This window comes from Tasmannia lanceolata, unplaced genomic scaffold (genome assembly GCF_043159265.1).
Source record: "Tasmannia lanceolata isolate RefF3 unplaced genomic scaffold, GAP_Taslan_0.1 ptg000018l, whole genome shotgun sequence".
NCBI classification, from domain to species: Eukaryota; Viridiplantae; Streptophyta; class Magnoliopsida; order Canellales; family Winteraceae; genus Tasmannia; species Tasmannia lanceolata.
In genome coordinates, this window is record NW_027518695.1 from 5718864 (window position 1) to 5725759 (window position 6896).

The window sequence follows — 6896 nt, forward strand, 5'->3', positions numbered from 1 at the left end:
TTTCCGTCAAATCTGTCGATGTTGAACTGAGTAGAACTCGATTTTACAGTTATCTCATATTACTTCACACTTCTCGGTGTAACGCTCCACCTCGAACAAGAATCTTCTTTGACAATCTTTCCACCCAAAAAAATCGCTCTAACCGCGATCCAATCAGAACACCCACGATCACTCCACCCAGCCTCGACGATCGCTCCACCTGAGCTTTGATACCACTTGTTGAGAAAATCCAGTCGGGCAATCCGATCCGATCGTGCACAAATTAAACGGAAAGATAAAATAAACAAACAAGCCACAAGATGAACACCAAGATTTTACGTGGTTCGGCAAAGCCTACTCTACGGGCGAGAAACACGATCTTCCACTATGAGAAAAACAATATACAATGATTACAATGGATTAATCTCAAACCCACAAACCCGCAACTATTTCCTTGCTTCTCAAACCTAAGATCGTACCCAAGAGAAAATCCGAGAGAAAACCCCAAGAGAAACCCAAGAGAATACCCTAAGAAGAAAACTCAAATAGAAAATCCTCTATTCTTCTTCTTCTCCCTTTGTCTCTCTCTCTTCACTTCTCTTTTTCTTTTTCTTTCTTTTTCTCTCTTGATTTTTCCACACTCCAAAGAAGAAAGCAACTTCCTCTTTTTAGTTGTTTCCAAGAAACCTAAATAAAAGGGTTTCTATCTTTGACTCTTGCCTTCCCACCCAAGCCACCTACGGTGGGTGGGAAATAAGTCAACTTTCCAACAATGAACTAGGATGTGTGTGTTGCTCCATTGGGTTATGGTAGATGACCGTTAAGAGACTGAAATCTTTAACGTTTGCAGAGATATGGGGTGTCATGTAGTCATATAGATGGTTTCATTTCTGTGGTTGCACATACTCATGTTATCAAGGAAGGGCCGGTCACCGGGAAGGCTGCAGATGTTATTGCAGCTGCTAACACTGCAGATGAAGTTGCTTTGAGGCTTGTGAGGCCTGGAAGAAAGGTGATGCATGTTTTAATTGGTGGCTTAGATATCTACAATATGTTTTTTTTACAAATCATGCTTAGTTTCTTTATATGTACGGATGGCATGTTTGATGAGAAATTTTACGGTGTAAGGCCTTAGTACCACCCTTGACATTTGATCCAACAGCAGCTCCTCAAAAAGCTCAAAAAGTTAGCTGCTGTTGGATCAAATATCAAGGGCGGTGCCCATACCATATTGTCGTAAGGCCTTACACCATATAAGATCTCATGTTTGGGCAGTTGTACTTGTTTATGATATTTTTTTGCTCTGACACAGGACAATAATGTATGCTTCATTACCAAGCTAACAAACAAATAGTACAAGTAGATAGAGGCTAGAGTGATTGGCAGCTTTATAGTATATTCCCTAATTTCTCACACAAAAAATACAAGTACTCAGACTCGTAATCAATCCCTTTACCTTTAGGAATTTTTATTCACCAAGTGGAATGAACAATCACAAGCTAATCCGACACTCCTAGCTTCATTTTTTATGAAGTAAAACCAGTTTTTCTTCGTTCATGCAACTGCATTTCTATGGTCATTTGGGCGTGATTCCTCTAAACAGGGACGGAGCCAGGAATTTGTCTCCGGCGGGGGGCGGGGGGACAAAATAGAAAGTACCATTTTTAGGTTTTTTGGAAAACCTATGATATAAAAAGATGTTTTTCTTCTGCAAAACAAGAGCGTGGCTTTTTCTCTTGCCCGAGGTGTGTGAGAGAGAGGGGAGGAGGGGGTTTTTTCTCTGTGTTTCTTCTTAGGTTATCTCTTGGATTTCTCTTGTGTACAGTCTCGGTGAATAGGACAAGGGAAAGGGTTGCAGGCTTTTGGGTTGGGGTTAACCCATTGTAATATTGTAATTTTATTTTATCTCACAGTGGAAGATCGTGTTTTCTCCCTTGGATGTAGGCAATCTTTGATGAACTACATAAAATCTCGGTGTGCATCTTGTGGTTCGCCTCTTGTTTTTTTTTTTTTTTTTCAACTTTTCTGTCTGAACCACATAATCCTTGCCCTCTAATCTGTAGAGCGGGCCCACCATTGTTTTAAATACTTACATTTCTAAATATGTGCACACACGGGATAAAGACTGAGTAAGTGCTTTTAGAAAAATATAGCCGGGCCCACATGGTTTGATGATCCAAACCATTCATTTGTTGGCCCCTCACCTAGATAGGTCGTGCCTTGAAAATCATCTCCACAGGATGATCCCAACCCTCCGATCTCTAGAGCGGACCCCACCATATTTTTAAGAAATACCTACTTGCACATACATGTACATACCATATGAAAACTCATCACCACATTGCATGTGATGTGATTCGAACCCGTGACCGTGTCCTCTTGAGTCTTGACATCAATTAGGTTTGAAAATAAATAAGAGATTTTATATGCGGTAAACTTAGGCCTCTGTTCGAAAGAATAGGGTTTTCTTTTGAGGCGAGGAAAGGGTTAGGGTTTTCATCTCAAGCTTTTCACCATGCGTGCTTAGGTGAGATAATTTTTCTCATCTGTTTTTATGTTTCGATCTATTTTGGCATTCTCGAATACCAGTTCTATTATTATAGAACAACGATTTGATATCGATACATTTTTTTTTTAATGATTTTCAGTGGAAAAAGAAGCGAATGAGGCGGTTGAAGAGAAAACGCCGAAAGATGAGGCAAAGATCCAAGTAGAATTTTCATTTCTCAGTTTCGTAATTTGCTATGGTTTCTCTAGTACTTATTTGGTTTTAGTAATGGTTCTAGATCTTTGTTCTCTGATAATAGAAATTTGAGGATTTTGTGATTTGATAGCACTATTGATTGTTGTTCTATCAAATTATTGGGGTTGAATGAGAAGTGCTTTCCTTTTCATGTTTTATTTGTTCACCTGAGATTTAAAAAAAAAAGCGAGCTTTCCGCCGAAATCTTCGCCATTATCTTTACTTTATTGTGCTATTAAATCTTTTAGATCTTATCTTACTTTGTTATCTTAGTCATTTCAGTTTCTTTAGCCTAGATTTAGGCTTTTATTGATGTTAAATACGGCAAGCTTAAGAATTCGTAAACGGAGTATTTATGTTGACTGAATGACTTAGGGTGTGTTTGGCGTACCGTTTGAAATAGCCCAAAACGGTGTTTTGGTTCAAAACGGTGTTTTGCCAAACGGCGTTTTCATGTTTGGTTGGCCAGATCAAAACGGCATATTAAACGGCAAACGGAGGTATTGTGTGTTTGGTTGCAAATGCCACAAAACAGAGTTTTAGTGGTAAAATGACCAAAAAGGGCATTGTTTGGTTGGCCTCAATGTAACTCAACTACTCTCTCATTACGCCAAATATTAAAAGGTCATTAGGATCTCATTCAAACACTACTAAAATTAAACATCATTGCCAAAAAAATACAAAACAAAAGGTATAGGGTATGCTAAAGAGGAGGTGGGAAATCATTTTCAATTCAGGAAAAAACAGACAAGTTTCTCACATGGTGATGGGTAGGGTAGTGGACTAGTGGGTCCCACTATCATATCTTAAAAATGTGGGACCCACCTTTTGACTCATAAATACACGATATCCTCATAATTTTGCAGGTGGCCCCACTATCTTTTACATCCAGATTATTTGTCGGTGGGTCGGCCGATAAACTTTGGTTCCGCCCACTGCCTATCTTCCACGGAGCCATTACGAGACGTGTAATCCAGTAAAAGAGAGGTCTTTTTTCAAAGAATTGTGCATGTATAGAAGGCCCCTATGGTCATGTTTGTATGGCAAGAATTTTGTGGAAAAGTTAGGGAAGGAAAAATATTTCTAAAATTTCTTACTTTTTTTAGGCTTGAAAAAAAGATAATCGGAACAAACCCAATTCAAATTTTGTTTAGAGAGACTTACAATTTATGATAATATCCTTCCAAATTAATCATAATCAGAGATTTTGTACGGTGTAATGTAAGCTCTTCCAAACAAACAAAGGTTTAAAAATGGGTTTGGTGAGGGTAAACATGTAAAAACCCAAAACCCAAAAACTCCGTTCAAAACGGCGTTTTGTAAACGGACCTCCCCCCTCCATTTGCAAAACACCGTTTTGAGGGTTCAAAACGGTGTTTCAAACGGCGTTTCAAACGGAGGCTGCGCACCCAAACACTCCCAAACGGCCGTTTGGCCCCAAAACGGTGTTTCAAACGCCAAACGGCGTTTTAAACGGTACGCCAAACACGCACTTAGGGGTCGTTTGGCCGTTTGGATACGCGGATTTTAGAATCCGGGATTTCTTCGTGAACCCTCTTTTACACTGTTTTCAAATTAAAAACCTAGATTATAAAATCCGCATATCCAAACGGCCCCTCAGAGTTTCTGCATACTCTCGAATATAGGTGTTAGCGATGGAGTTAGGGTTAGAAAGAGGAAGAAGAAGAGTAGAGATATGGAGAGTCTCCACTAAGAAGCTCTTCATGTAAATGATGTATATATAGGCCCCAAATAATTTGAATGGTTTGGATCACCCAAATAATGTGGGCCTGTGTGCAGGGGCAGCTACAGAAGAGGGGCAGTAGCCCAACTTAATAGGCCCAACTCAATTGGACCCAACTCCCTTTAAAATTTGAAGGCCTTCCCCCCTTATGCACAAGCCTGTTTAAACTTGCCCCCCTTATGCATATATCCCGTGAATAGCCGTGCAGGCACCTGCTGTCCAAAATTAACGTGGGGCTTGCATTGTTTAGGTGATCCAAACCATTCATTTTTTCATCTCCATAGGTTGAGCCTAACCTGATCAGTGGAGTTTTCTATACTGTATCGTCCATCTTAGTGACATTTTCCAAGGGGTTTTCTTATAGAAAGTTCGAGTTCCAAAGGGTGGATGTTACGGCCAAAATGAGTGGGTCACCATATTTTTCTAAAAGATTAACTATGTATGCAAAAAAGAAAAAAGGGGGGCGCTAATGTTTGGAAATTTCTACTTTTAAAGGGCATAATGGAATTCCATTAAAATTGAGTTGGGTTCACTTTTCTTCCCAAACTCATTGGTCTTGGTTAGCCTATGTTGGGGCTCACTATTTCCGAGATTTTAATAGAAAGGGAATCTGACCAATGTAGTAGGGCCCACCATATAATTCCGGTTGTTTTTTATTGTTCCATGTATTTGACCAACTTGAGTCTAATAAGGATTTGAGTCTTGTTGAAAGAAGAAATCCAGGAGATTATGGATCAAAGATACAAGGCTATGGAAAAGGCTATGGAAAAGCCTCGCCTCATCTGTACTTTATCTCTTAAGGATGTGGAATTTGAATAGAATTCCAATAGGTAAAGTCTCCCAAATAAACATAACCGACCACCTTTTTTTTTTTTTTGGGGTGGCCTCATCACATGTTTTATTGTTGTGTAGCCTTCTTTCTATCTTTTCTTTTTTTTTTAAAACACTCTCTCTTGATTCTTAAAGAAATTGGATCGCGATTGTTTTTCTCTCTCTTAAATTAGAAAAAGGACATAAGTTTGGGGTTTTTTGGTGACACTCTCTCTCTAAAATTTTGGAAACTGAGATCTCTCTCTTCTTATAAAAACAGATTGTGTTTTCTCCCAAAGGTGATCACACGTTTCTTTCCATATAGTTTCCAGGTTAGAAATTATTTTCCAATGTAAAAACCATGCTGGAAATTGTTTTCCAATGTAGTTTCCATGCTGGAAATTGTTTTCCAAGGTAGAAAAACAGGTTGGAAATCATTTTCTAGTGTAATTTCCATGCTGGAACTTGTTTTCTAGTGTAATTTCCAGCATGGAAATTATTTTCCAATATAGATAAAAACTAGAATTCAAAATCCTAGAAAATTAAATCCACTGATTAACAATCCAGAATTAACTACAGCCCATTCGATTTACTGCACGTAATCACAGCCTACATGATTTCTACTTTTTATCAACGTAGTCTATAAAATTCTTTTTAATTGCAACAGCCTATTATAATTATTTAACCACTCGATTGAACCAAACCTAGCCCACTCTCACTTGGGTTCTAAAACCAAACCCACTTAGACTCTACAACCAAGACAGTAACTTGACTCTTAAAACCTACAGGCATAAGCTCACATACAAACTCACTTAGATTTCAACTTTAAAAGCCACTTCAAATTTCACCCAACTCCACCTAGTTTTCACTCAAAGCCTACTTCGATTACCACGCACCCTGAAACCCAATTTGATTCCAATTAGGAACCATTTCTATTCACCCAGAACTTGCTAAACCTGCTGTGAGTCTCTGACCACCTCCATGCACAAGCTCACGAAACTACAATACAAAGACAAAAAAAAGTAGAGTGAACAAAATAAAAAACAAGGATAAAACATGGAAATGATATCAGCACTATCATGTTTTATAATTGCACTGTCCCAACTTGTCTTTTCTTTATGGCTTGTGGGAGCTTTTCGAAAAAAATAATGAAGGTGTGATTTCTCATTGAATATTAAAAGGACACATTGTTTTTGTGCAATTATAAAAGCATGACGGTGTTGATATTATTTCATTAAGACAGAGTAATAAGACGAAATCATAACAATCAGTATAATAATAATAATAATAAAAAAAGGATCTAATATGGCAAAATTAACCAAACAATTTAATAAGACACAAAATAACTAAACGAGCTCCGAAAGAAAGAAAAGGAACAATCTAACTACTATATATAAAGGCAAAATGGTGGATTATTTTCTTCAACCGTTTGCCTTTATTTCCACTTGTGTCCTAGAGCCCAGGGCGACTTTGTCATTCGCATTCAATAGAAGAAACATAAGGAACAAGTCGACATCCAATAGCCATTTTTCGTTGGAATTTCAAAAGCCTTACGATAGAGATAAATATCAATTACGTCTTATCTATTTAAAAAAGGCGAATTCCAATCCAACAGCCATT

General features: G+C 38.1%; 1 long non-coding RNA gene across 1 annotated transcript; it reads left to right on the forward strand.

The window, feature by feature from the left end:
- Positions 1-2343: 2343 nt before the first annotated feature.
- LOC143849412 (uncharacterized) lies at positions 2344-2944 on the forward strand. Its single transcript, XR_013235667.1, has 2 exons — positions 2344-2506; positions 2628-2944. It is a non-coding gene; the product is annotated as an uncharacterized LOC143849412 (long non-coding RNA).
- Positions 2945-6896: the final 3952 nt, after the last annotated feature.